The 13,667-nt window shown below is 46.9% G+C and overlaps 1 protein-coding gene across 4 annotated transcripts in view; it reads right to left on the bottom strand.

Moving 5' to 3' along the window:
- Window positions 1-13,667, bottom strand: part of FRYL (FRY like transcription coactivator) — a 541,692-nt gene that overhangs the window by 479,164 nt on the left and 48,861 nt on the right. For 2 of the 4 annotated variants that reach the window (XM_063920961.1, XM_063920963.1), the window contains exon 2: window positions 10,439-10,533. The exons of the other annotated variants lie outside the window; for them this stretch is intronic. The gene's annotated coding sequence lies outside the window, so the exon portion shown is untranslated. The remainder of the gene's footprint in view (window positions 1-10,438; window positions 10,534-13,667) is intronic. 4 annotated transcript variants of the gene reach the window in all.

Raw genomic sequence — 13,667 nt, 5'->3', positions numbered from 1 at the left:
AGGACGAAAGGGGCGAAAGGAAGTACCCTTAGCCTTCGACACAGAAAGAGCGGTACTTGGCAGACAGGCAGTTTTGGGAGTAGCCAAGTCAGCCACTATCTTATTTAAGTCCTCCCCAAACAGAATATCTCCCTTGAAAGGGAGTACCTCCAGGGTTTTTCTGGAATCCAGATCCACAGACCAGGATCTCAGCCACAATATCCGGTGAGCCAGGATTGACGTAGTAGAGGCCTTGGCTGCTAGGATACCGGCATCAGAAGCCGCCTCTTTAATATAGCGAGAAGCTATATGACAAGCATTGTCTAGCATGGTCAGAGGAGATTTCAGCTTCTAACTCCAAGGCCCATGCTTCAACAGCCTCTGCAGCCCATGTTGCTGCAATAGTGGGCCTTTGTGCAGCACCCGTGAGGGTGTAAATCGCTTTCAGACAACCCTCCACACGTTTATCCGTAGGCTCTTTTAGAGACGTGACGGTAGTGACAGGTAGAGCTGAGGAAACCACCATCCTAGCCACATGAGAGTCTACTGGAGGAGGCGTTTCCCAATTCTTAGATAGCACTGGTGCGAGGGGATAGCGAGCCAGCATCTTCTTTTGATGCACAAACTTCGTACCCGGGTTTTCCCAGGGTTCCTGACGTATATCCACTAGGTGATCAGAGTGAGGTAAAACTTGTTTAACCACCTTCTGACGCTTGAACCTATCTGGTTTTTTAGGAGGGACGGATGGCTCGGGATCATCCGTAATCTGTAGAATTAACTTAATAGCCTCCAAAAGATTAGGAACATCCACATGTGAACTACCCTCCCCATCAGCAGTATCTGAGTCAGAACCTGTGGGGTCAGTGTGAGTGCCGTCTTCTTCAGACGAGGTGTCAGTGACAGCAGTGGATTGTGAGGAGACAATCGCTCGCTTAGATGACCCCTTGGGCTTAGGCGAGCGATGGTCAGACTTTTTAGTAGTCGGGGACTGGTTCAACTTCTTCAATTGAGCAGATAAATCGTCCGCCCATAGGGGGTGTTAGTTTAATAACTAGCGTATGTAGAAGCGTGGAAAAAGTGGCCCACAGTGGGTCATTATGTACCTCCGTTGCCACAGTCCCACTGGGGTGCAAGGAGCCCCCAGAACCATAGCCCACAGCTGTTATATTCTCCTCATAGAGATCGGTGGCTTCAGCAACACCGGCAGTGTGTTCAGCCCCAGAACCATTACCCTCAGAAGCAGACCTGATATAACTTGCAGTATCAGGTAACACAATTGGCAGCAGCACAATACCTCTTACCCAAACCCCTGCGCAGTGTTGTCAGCACTAGCAGAGATAAAAGAGAGATATGGTGACTAAATCACAGAGAAAAATACGTATTAAAGTATATCTTTGTGAAAATCCTATATCAATATAAAACCTGACGCACCAAGCCCCCTCAGGTTATAGAATATAGGGATAGCAAGTTGAGTGAAAGACACGAAATGGACACCACTCAGCTATATAATGCACACACAGATAGTCACAGTTTGTACAATGCAGAGGTTATTACTAACAATAATACTGCACTGGACTAGCTTATAAATATAGCTACATAGTCAATAGATATAACAGTACACAGTAAGAACTGGATCTATAATCACAGGGTAATTGTACTAGAACCCCCTGACTAAATGCACTCTTTCTTAACTAGCACTGTCTAAAAAGGCAGGTAGAATACTTAAGTGTCATGTAAAGTCACAGCACTGACAACCAGGCGGCTTTACACAGGAGGATTTGCCCAAGCAGTCCCAGGAACAGTGAAGCTGAGAGATAAAGGCGCCCAGACACCGACAAGGAGTGAGGGAGAGACAGATATGCAGCTCCAGGGCGGGAACATTTGCGGGAAATGGCACCCTGGGGCTGGGGGAGGGGCTTCAGGTCTAAGCCTTATCCCCCTGCTGGCAAAACCACCGGGTACTGTGGACTACTGAAAATGGTTGAGAGAGAAAACCTGACCTGCACCCATGCCCTGGTGATCTAGTGGGATCGCCTGTACTGCCACAGTGTCCACCGCCAGCGCGCGCGGCCCGCCTCCCACTGACCGCGCCGGATCGCGATAAAGACCGGGTCCCGCAAGCGGGACCCACTTACCACCTCCCGAAACGCGGCCACGCGATCCCGGAGAGCCCCCGTCGTGTGTGCCTGACGTGAAGAAAACCGGAGCCTCCTGCTGTAGTTACCCGGCAACCAAGGCTCGGGAGTGAACAGCGCCGCTGGGGAGAGCTGGAGCTGCAGCAGCGAATGTCTTCTGACATTTACCACCGCTGCTGCCCTTGTAGTCTTCACTTTTTTCTTCAAAAAAAGCTCTTCTTAGGGCTGCCTGGAGCAGCCCCTCTGTTATGTGCCTGCTTACTGCAGCACCAACTACAAAACTGAGCTCCTGTGCTGGGAGGCGGGGTTATAGAGGAGGCGGCGCTGTGCATTCTGGGAACTGTCAAAGCTTTGAGCCTGTTGGTGCCTCGGACCAAGATCCTACTCTACACCCCAATGTCTATCCTTGTGGAGCCCGGTGTACCCCGCAGCAGAAAAAACACTAACTTATCAGCTCCTGTCATTTTCAAACACAGGGGAGAATTCAATTGTGTGCAAACAGATTAGCCCGGCCGAATAAGCGAGACACCCACCGCACTTTACGGCAATGGGATCTTGCTCAAAAGTATTCTAAGCGAAAGAGGGTGTAAATAGAGCTCGGCGAAGGGTGCGCATCTGACTACTATTGCCGGCATTTAAACACTGTGGTAACAGTTAGAAGATGAATGGATATTGCTTTATATTTCTCTCTATGCTTTGATACATACACCCTTAGTGATGAATCAAGGAATGTCTGTGATGTAGCTATTTTTAAGGATTTTGATCCACCACAAATTATTTTATAATTTCTCAAAATGAGTTGTAAAATCAGAAGTGGTGCCTTTATTTGTCTCCAATCCCCAGCAGTAATAGATCTTTAGTGTCTAAAGCACAAATAAACGGCACCAAACACTCAAACATTGAGTTGGTTCAGATTCCAGTCAAGGTTGAAGCTGCTTGCTGTAAAGAACATCTTCCAGTAAGGGGGTTCCACATCCTTCATGCACTCCGCTTAACGCTTTTCCTTAAGGAAACCTTTTTCAAAAACCGAATTGCACTATGTATGTTTTTCTTTTTGTTAAAAAAAAAAAATTAAGTGTTTTACTTGTATTGCTGCAGTATTCCAGGTGCGCTACTATTTTTCTGTCCACTGGGGCAACTTGCAGCTCGCTGACTATTGTGGAACAACTCAGAGTGCCTTGGCAACCGGTATTTCTGAAACAGATTGAGAGCTGCATGTTGTCTGTCTCATCTAAACTACAGAAGCCCCCAATAACTCTAAAAATACAACTCAATTAGGATTTAAATAAACATCTTTATTTTATGTTTTTGGAAGTGTAGAACATTACGTAGCCACATGCTACAGACATGCACTTCATAGGTCTAGACTGTGGTCTGCAGTGCAATTAGGAGCACGAACATTGTCTAGACTGCATCTCTCAATTCTTTCCTTTTATTCACTATTCAGCAGGCTGACATCTGGCACATAAGGTGCACTGGGCTTTGTTAAATTTCACCTTAAGCTTATATCTGTGCAGCTGCTTCATACAAATTTTTATTTGAGCCCCATACAGAGTTAGTAGCTCCACTATGTGCAGTTTTATAAAGTAAATGATATCTACACTGAACTACATGCTCACTGTCTACCCATTCTGTGTCACACAGGTCTGTTAGCACCTCAGCTCTTAGACTGTAAGCTCGCAAGAGCAGGGACTTCTTTCCTCATGTGCCTTTCCTTTTCTTACTTACACAATCTTATACTCCTCCTTATTCCCCTTGATGGCACCTAACCCCGGGTTTTCTATACCTGTCCTATATTGTCTTGAACTGTAAGTGCTGTTTTCTTGTTTGCTCATTTGATTATGTACTGTGTAATGAGCGCTGCGGATCCCTTGTGGCGCCATATAAATAAAGGATAAAAATAAAAATAATAATAATAATAATACAAACCAGCTAGATAGCAAGGGATCATGGGAGTTGTAGTTTGGCAACTATAAAAACCCACCTAAGGAGAGTGTTACACAGTGAGGATCTCAACTCCTCCACAGTAGCACATACAAAGTAGTATGCCATCTGCGGACGCTTAATCAGAATGACATGCTTAGTATCTATAAGGTGACCTAATAAAACTGTACTTCCTGCGAGATATGGATAAACAATGAGCGTAATGGAGATTATGAGATATATGGATGTATATAAATAATGTCATGTCTAATATTTTTTTGTATTTCTGAGGGAAATTCCTGCCACAAAAAGAAATTTGCGATATTTTACATAATGGGAGAGACACTATGAAACCCAGTGAGTAAGCATTCCAGTTAGGACAAGTTAGGATTTTCTTTCGAGAGAGTGTTAAGTGGATTTTCCGACATAAAATGGTCTAGATGCACATACACTACAGAGTAGGTAAAAAGAAGAATGGCAGCATGAAGGCCTTTAACTAGCATCCAAATGTGTTTGTTTACTTCTATCAAAATGCTTTGTCTTACTAGAATTCTTTTAATTAGTAAAAATAAGAATTTACTCACCGGTAATTCTATTTCTCGTAGTCCGTAGTGGATGCTGGGAACTCCGTAAGGACCATGGGGAATAGCGGGCTCCGAAGGAGGCTGGGCACTCTAGAAAGATTTAGGACTACCTGGTGTGCACTGGCTCCTCCCACTATGACCCTCCTCCAAGCCTCAGTTAGGACACCGTGCCCGGACGAGCAGACATAATAAGGAAGGATTTAGAATCCCGGTTAAGACTCTTACCAGCCACACCAATCACACCGTACAACTCGTGATACTATATCCAGTTTGACAGTATGAAAAACAACTGAGCCTCTCAACAGATGGCTCAACAATAACCCTTTAGTTAACAATAACTATTTACAAGTATTGCAGACAATCCGCACTTGGGATGGGCGCCCAGCATCCACTACGGACTACGAGAAATAGAATTACCGGTGAGTAAATTCTTATTTTCTGTAACGTCCTAGTGGATGCTGGGAACTCCGTAAGGACCATGGGGATTATACCAAAGCTCCCAAACGGGCGGGAGAGTGCGGATGACTCTGTAGCACCGAATGAGAGAACTCCAGGTCCTCCTCAGCCAGGGTATCAAATTTATAGAATTTTGCAAATGTGTTTGCCCCTGACCAAGTAGCTGCTCGGCAAAGTTGTAAAGCCGAGACGCCTCGGGCAGCCGCCCAAGATGAGCCCACCTTCCTTGTGGAATGGGCATTTACAGATTTTGGCTGTGGCATGCCTGCCACAGAATGTGCAAGCTGAATTGTACTACAAATCCAGCGAGCAATAGACTGCTTAGAAGCAGGAGCACCCAGCTTGTTGGGTGCATACAGGATAAACAGCGAGTCAGATTTTCTGACTCCAGCCGTCCTGGAAACATATATTTTCAGGGCCCTGACAACGTCTAGCAACTTGGAGTCCTCCAAATCCTTAGTAGCCGCAGGCACCACAATAGGCTGGTTCAGGTGAAACGCTGACACCACCTTAGGGAGAAACTGGGGACGAGTCCTCAATTCTGCCCTATCCATATGGAAAATCAGATAAGGGCTTTTACATGATAAAGCCGCCAATTCTGACACTCGCCTGGCTGAAGCCAAGGCCAATAACATGACCACTTTCCACGTGAGATATTTCAGATCCACGGTTTTTAGTGGCTCAAACCAATGTGATTTTAAGAAACTCAACATCACGTTGAGATCCCAAGGTGCCACAGGAGGCACAAATGGGGGCTGAATATGCAGCACTCCTTTCACAAATGTCTGAACTTCAGGTACTGAAGCTAGTTCTTTTTGAAAGAAAAAAATCGACAGAGCCGAGATCTGTACTTTAATGGAGCCTAGTTTTAGGCCCATATTCACTCCTGCTTGCAGGAAATGCAGAAATCGACCTAGTTGAAATTCCTCTGTTGGGGCCTTTTTGGCCTCGCACCATGCAACATATTTCCGCCATATGCGGTGATAATGCTTTGCCGTAACATCTTTCCTGGCCTTAATAAGCGTAGGAATGACTTCTTCCGGAATACCCTTTTCCTTTAGGATCCGGTGTTCAACCGCCATGCCGTCAAACGCAGCCGCGGTAAGTCTTGGAACAGACAGGGCCCCTGTTGTAGCAGGTCCTGTCTGAGCGGTAGAGGCCACGGGTCCTCTGAGAGCATCTCTTGAAGTTCCGGGTACCACGCTCGTCTTGGCCAATCCGGAACCACGAGAATGGTGTTTACTCCTCGCTTTCTTATTATTCTCAATACCTTTGGTATGAGAGGCAGAGGAGGGAACACATAAACAGACTGGTACACCCACGGTGTCACTAGAGCGTCCACAGCTATCGCCTGAGGGTCCCTTGACCTGGCGCAATATCTTTTTTTTTTTTTTTTTTTCAAACTATTTTTATTGCCATCTCACATCGTACAGGATAAGTAAGCAGTATTTCGAGACATGAAATGTAGTATATAGTTAACAGTGTATAACATAAAATACATCATACAGAGACCTCCTAACAGGAGACAAGGGGTCACATATTATTCAGTCCCATATAATCCCAGGTAGAGATCCAAACATATTTTCAAATTTTTCCTCTTATAATAATAACTTTTATACCCTTCTAACAAAAGGGAACATATATAGAACTAGTGATATCAGGGAATTTATAGTGTGTTTTAATTACCAAAGCGGAGCATATTATAGATGGAACAAGATGTATCGATCATTGATTCTCCACTAGTAAAAACAGGGTAACCAAGAAAAAAAAAAAAAAATCCCTAGATTTGTATAAAATACCTAAAACATAAGAAAATAAACCAACATGTAATGCCTACTATGGGACACGGGTCGTCGATCCATCCACAGCACAATCTTCCCATATCGGGGGTCTATATTTCCAAGCAGCCCGGTATACGATTGAATATAGAAGGAAGTGGAGAAGGGTCCAGAGAAGAAGAGAAAGGATAAGTCATATGTTTAAGGGGTTAGGGTGGTCTATAGTGTGGAGGAGGTACCATGAGGTGGATTGAAAGCATTTATCTATGGCTTGTTTAGTATGTAGGGGGAGTGTCAAAATGTAAGGGTTCCAACATTGGAACAAAGCAGGGGTGAGCCTCTCCTTATGAATAGAGGTCTCCAGCCAGTCCATGGTGAATAGAAAAAATAGTCTAGAGGTCACCATCGAAATATTAGGAGGTATGTTGTGAATCCACTGTTGCAGGATTGCCTTTCTGCCAGCTGCTGAAAGTATCATAAGCAGCTTTTTGTTAGTCCTGGGGATGTCCGGCTGATCAGTCAAACATCCGAACAGTGCCCAGGAGGTGGTGCAGCTAAAGGATATGCCTAAGGACGTAGTTCCATAGTGATGTATCTCATGCCAAAACTGTGATACCAGGGCGCACTCCCAGAAGCAATGGAAGAGGTCGGCCCCTTCCATTAGGCATTTGGTGCATTTACTATCTTCTGAGATGCCCATCAGTGATCGGCGTTTAGGTGAAATGTATGCCCTATGGAGCATTTTATAGGCCATTTCTTGATAAGAGCTTGCAGGAATAAGTTTCAAGGTCAACTGAAAATGATTTAGGAGGGATTCAGGGGTGACCGTTGGGATGTGGGAGGACCACTGGGACAGCTCTGGAAGGTCTGTGTCTGGGAGAAGTTCAAGACGGATACGTGAGTAAATGGTTGATATAGAATAGTAGGCCGACTGGGTTAGTGTGTCTAGAGAGTTAAGAAAGTCGATCCCTGTCAGTTTAGATAGTACAGTTTTAAGATAGTGTATTGCTTGGAAGTAGGCAAACTCGTGTTGAGGAAGTAAGCCGTATTTCTCTTGCGCCTCCACGAAAGACAGCGGGGCGCGGGAGGAGTTAAGCAGGTTGCGCAGACTGCGGACGCCAAGAGAGTGCCAGGTAATGAAAGGTTGTAGAGCTTCCCCCTTCTGAAACTCTAAGTTGCCGATAAGGGGCAGTGAAAGTGAGTGTAGATATTGAAGTTTGAGGGATTTCCTTGCTATTTTCCACGCCTGCATTATGGGGAGTAGTAGTAAATTAGTGGTAATATGTAAGGCCAATTTGGAGGGCTTGGCATGTAGAAGATAACTGAGGGATAAGGGAGCGCATAGTTGAGAATCTAGGCTAGAATCTGTGTAGTAATTATTATTTCCAAGCCAATCCATAGCTATGCGTAAGAGGCACGCAAGATTGTATCGTTTAATATCAGGTAGATTGATTCCCCCTCCAGGTACCGTCTGGGTTAATTTTTTCATGCTAATCCTCGGGCGTTTACCAGCCCAGATGTATTTGGAGATAGAAGCATTCAAAGAGGATAGGTCTGATTTAGATAACAATAGGGGGGTCATCTGTAAAACATATAGGAGCTTTGGGAAGCTGGCCATCTTAAATAAATTACATCTCCCTAGCATATTAAGGGGGAGGGATTGCCAGAGGCCAAGTTCGGTTCTAATCTTATGTAGGACTGGGGTAATATTAAGTCTATATAAGTGGCATGGTTGAGCAGGGAGTGCAACGCCTAGAAAGGTAATATGTGTATTTGCCCATTTAAAGGGAAAGGTGGTTCCCCAATCCAGTCTCGCCTGTCCATATATGGCCAACGCTTCTGACTTACTGTAATTGATGGTAAACCCTGCGAAGGAGGAGAAGCGATCAGTCATGGCAATTAACTGCGGGATTGTATGGTGAGGATCTGACATAAAAAGGAGGAGGTCGTCTGCGAATGCCACCGCCCTTAATTCCTGTGTTCCCACAGCAATGCCCTTATAGTTCTTGTGTGACAGAATATGGCGTATAAGGGGTTCCAACGCCAAATCAAAAAGGAGGGGAGATAAGGGGCATCCTTGCCTAGTGCCTCTTTCCAACGTGAAAAATGAAGATGTCACATTATTGACTAAGACCTGCGCCACTGGGTTGGTATATAGAGTTTGTACCAGGTTGCAAAACACTGTGCCAAATCCCTGGTGGGCGAGCACTCGAGATAGGTGAGGCCAGGCAATTTTATCAAATGCCTTCTCTGCGTCTAAATTTATAATGATGTTATTTTTGGCCTGGTTAAGGCGGGTGTAGGATATCGCAGTTAGGGCCGCCCTCACTCCCCGTGTAGATTGTCTACCTTTGACGAATCCCATCTGTGCCGGTGAGATGAGTTGGGGTAAGTATGCTTGCAACCTGTTAGCTATGATTTTAGTCAAGATTTTAAAATCTTGATTGAGGAGTGAGATGGGGCGGTATGACCCAACCTGAGTAGGATCTTTACCAGGTTTTGCTAGCACTATGAGTTTGGCTTCATTGAAACGAAGGGGAGTTTCCCCTGTTGTTAGTATATGGTTATATAATCGTGTTAAGATGGGGAGTATGTCGGCGTTTAGCACCTTGTAAAATTCAGCGCTGAAGCCGTCAGGGCCAGGGCTCTTTCCATTGGGGAGGGACTTAATGGTGGCCCGCACCTCCTCCTCAGTTATGGGAGCATCCAATGATTCCCTCTCCTCTAATTCCAGCTTCGGTAACTGCGCCTCATCTAGGAATAATTGACCATCAGTTGAGTTATCAACGTCGGCAGTATATAGAGACTTATAGAAGCGCATGAAAGCCGAGCAGATGTCAGTGGGATCAGAAAGAACACTTCCAGAGCTGTGCAACGAGTCAACCCATGTTTTGTTTCGGGGTCCCCTAACCAGGTTGGCCAGGAGCTTGCCGGATTTATTCCCCCACCTATGAAACCTATTCCTGCCGTAATCATAGCTGATCTGGGCCTGTTCGGTGAGAAAGGTATCATAGATTTGTTTTGCCATGAGGTACGCCTCCTTGTGAGTAGGGCTATTGCTTTGTTTGTATGTGCGGTATGCAAGTGTGAGAGCCGCGCTGAGTTCTTGTAATTTTATGTTAAATTTCTTGCGCTTAGAATTGACGTAGGAGATGATATGGCCACGGAGGACTGCTTTAGAGGCTCCCCAAAAAAGTGGAGTGTTAGATTCTTGATCTAGGTTGTCAGTAGTATAATTCTGCCAGGTGTGTTTAAGATGTAATAAGAAGTCCTCTGAATGTGTGAGATAAGCTGGGAATCTCCAACATTTAGATATGTTCTGAGGTAGGGACAGATGTAGGGACAGGGTAATGGGGGCATGGTCCGAAATAATGATGTCTTTAATTGAGGTGTGGGTAACTTTAGAAAAGAGGTGTTTGGATAAAAATAGATAGTCAATGCGAGAGTGAGTAGAATGTGGGTGGGAATAGAAAGAATAATCTCGTTGAAGGGGGTTATGTAGACGCCAGGGGTCTAATAAGGTTAGTTGAGAACAAAATGAGGAAAGCAGAGTAGAGGAGGGTCCGGGTTTTTTGGTACTTACCCCCGATCTGTCCATGGATGGATCAACGACCGTGTTGAAGTCACCCCCTAGGATTAAGTTCTGGCAGCCCCAGGATAAAACTCTTTGGAGAATATCTGCAAAAAAGAGATTGTTAGATCCAGTAGGTGCATACACGTTTAGAAAGGTATATATCACATTGTCGATTGAGACATCTAAAAATATAAATCTTCCCTCAGGGTCGATACACTTTTTGAGAATGGAGAATTGGAGATTCTTATGAAAGAGGATGGCCACACCTCTGGTTTTATTGGTGTAAGGAGCAGATATGCATTCCCCAATCCAGGGGGCTATCAATAACATAGGAGAGTTATGCTCCCAGTGTGTTTCTTGCAGGAACACTACTTGAGGGGACAAGCGAGAGAGATGAGCAACTACTTTCTTGCGCTTAATGGGGCTATTTAGACCCTCCACGTTCCAGGAAACTATATTAAAGTCTAAAAGTGGGGTTGTCACCGGGGTTGAGGTCTGGGAAACAGCATGGTTAGCCATGCTATCCTACCCCCGTAGACGGAGAATAGAATATCAAAATTGTACAGGTAAAACGGTGCCCCCCCCCGTCCCAGTGAGCAAGGAGGGGCCAACCTATGGAGGATCGAGACACATTATCCCAGCAGGCAAAACAAACAGACATATAAACATACAAAAATATCAAACTAACAGATATACAACAATGGGAGGCCAAGCCTCCAGCATGCATGATTAGCATGCCTTGATCATATCCCGAACACTGAGTGACCTATAGATGAAAGTAATCGTGAAGGTATGCAAGCTGTAAGTAAGAGTGGAGAGTCAAGTGTCAGGGTGTGCAAAATGGGTCTTTGCCGCCATCGGATCGTCGAAGAAGCACGGTTTTCCATTGACGAAGACCCGAAGGCGGGCAGGATATAACAATGAAAACTTGACATTTTCTTCAAACAGTCGCTTGCATATCGGTGCGAACTCTCTGCGCTTGTTGGCGACATGAGTGGAGAAGTCCTGGAAGATGAGCAGCCTTTCTCCCTTATAGAGGAGGTTCGCTGACTGCCGGTAGTGGTCTAAGAGCTTAGCTTTATCCGCGTAATTTAAAATCCGTAGGATAACAGGTCTAGGGCGTCCCGCGGATTCTCTGCGCTCAGGGCCAATCCTGTGTGCCCTTTCAATGGCTAATGGTGAGCCCTGAAGATCCATACCTAATTTGTCGGGTAGCCAGTTGGATAGGAGGTCTAGCAGTGCGTGGCCTCTCACCGACTCCGGGATGCCCACCACCCGCAGGTTGTTTCGACGGCTCCGATTCTCCAGGTCATCAAGTTTTTCAGTGAGGCCTTTGATTTCTGTGGTTTGGGTCTTTATGGTAGACTGTGCGGCATGAAGATCGTCTTCCAATGTTGAGACCCTCTGCTCGACTTCATCTAAACGGTTGCTATGATGCGTCAGCTGGGCTAAGGTGGAGTCAATGGCTTCTTTAATGCCCGCCAGTTTTTCGTCTAGCAGAGGTCCAAGAACCGCAGCGATGTCGGTGGGTTTCATTTTGGGTTGTTTGGTAGTTGAAGCGCCAGTACGTTTTCTTTGGGATCGGGATCGAGTGGTGGAGCAATCGGAGCCAGATGAATTCCTGCGAGACGTGTCTTCGCGTGCGCCTGAAATAGGACCAGTCGAGGACATTGGGGTGGATACCAGGAACTTTTCCATATGAGGTCGCTGGAATTAAGTATGTAGAGTAGAAGCAATGTAGGGCGCAGAGGGTGATTTAATGAGGGTCACATCAGCGTTGGGAGGGTACTGGAGAGTTACATTGCTATAAAGATAGCAGGCATGTCAGGGGGTTGCGGATCAGGGTTGCCGGTAGCAACGTTGCAGAGGCGTCAGAATGTGGTACCGCAGAGCACCGCAGCGGCGTGATGTATATGTCAAAAGGCTCGGGGTGAGGTAGCGGGAGCTAGGCATCCACCGCTATGAGTTTGTAATTCCCAGGCGCGGCAGGTGGCGATCGGGCCTGTAAAGTATCACACCTGTTATCATAAGGCGTGATATAATGATACCTCTTTAGCCACCGAATAGGAGATATGAGAATAGGTGAAGCGATGAGATTAGTTGTATAGTGGCTGCAGGTTGTCTAATTTAGAAGTCGCCACAAGAGGGAGCCGTGGTCATGGCTATTACCAGCCATGTAGTGAGGATTGTGCCAATCGCAAGATGGCCGCCGGTCAGTGAACACTGTGCCAGTCGCAAGATGGCCGCCGCCTGGCAATGAGGCCTGGTCCCTCCGGAGGTCCCCCGGCCGTCAGTCCTCATCAGCGAGGGGGAAGGTCCTTCATGTGGGGGGATATGTGAGGCTGGGGTTGTAAGGTAAGCGCCTGGTGGAGCCTAGAATTAGTGAGGCCTGGCTTAGGGTTAGTGCGGCGCCAACCGCAAGATGGCCGCCGGCCGCCAGCCACACGCGGCCTGGCCTCCAGCCTCCGCAGGCCGCCTGTTTCCTGGTCTTCTGCGCCGGCCAGCGCTCGATGAGCAGGCTGCCTGATGTCAGGGGGTGTCCCTCAGGTGGGGGAGAGAGCCTGCAGAGCCTCCGTATCGGGTCCGGCGGGCCGGCGGGTCCGCTGTAAAATCGAGGCCCCGGCTTCTGGGACGGAGGTAGGCCGCAATCCGCAGGGGGCAACACAGGGCCCCCCCGATTCCGCAGCTTCGACCCCCGGGTGCAGGGTAGTATTGCAGGGTGAGGGGATGGTATTCCTACAGGTGGGCTCCCAGATTCTGGATAGGAATATGGATATTTAGATTTGGCTGGCTGGAGCTGTATAGAGACCCGACCTTCCCTGATGCCAGCTAGGCCACGCCCCCCGCGCAATATCTTTTTAACTTTTTGTTGAGGCGGGACGCCATCATGTCCACCTGTGGTTTTTCCCAACGGTTTACCAGCATCTGGAAGACTTCTGGATGAAGTCCCCACTCTCCCGGGTGGAGGTCGTGTCTGCTGAGGAAGTCTGCTTCCCAGTTGTCCACTCCCGGAATGAACACTGCTGACAGTGCTAGTACATGATTCTCCGCCCATCGGAGAATTCTTGTGGCTTCCGCCATCGCCATCCTGCTTCTTGTGCCGCCCTGTCGATTTACATGGGCGACTGCCGTGATGTTGTCTGACTGGATCAGCACCGGCTGGTGTAGGAGCAGGGATTTTGCTTGACTTAGGGCATTGTAGATGGCCCTTAGTTCCAGAATATTTATGTGAAGGGAA

Source organism: Pseudophryne corroboree, chromosome 1 (assembly GCF_028390025.1).
Source record: "Pseudophryne corroboree isolate aPseCor3 chromosome 1, aPseCor3.hap2, whole genome shotgun sequence".
Taxonomy (NCBI): domain Eukaryota; kingdom Metazoa; phylum Chordata; class Amphibia; order Anura; family Myobatrachidae; genus Pseudophryne; species Pseudophryne corroboree.
Note: the sequence above shows the minus strand (reverse complement) of the source record. Positions and strands in the feature narration are given on the sequence as shown.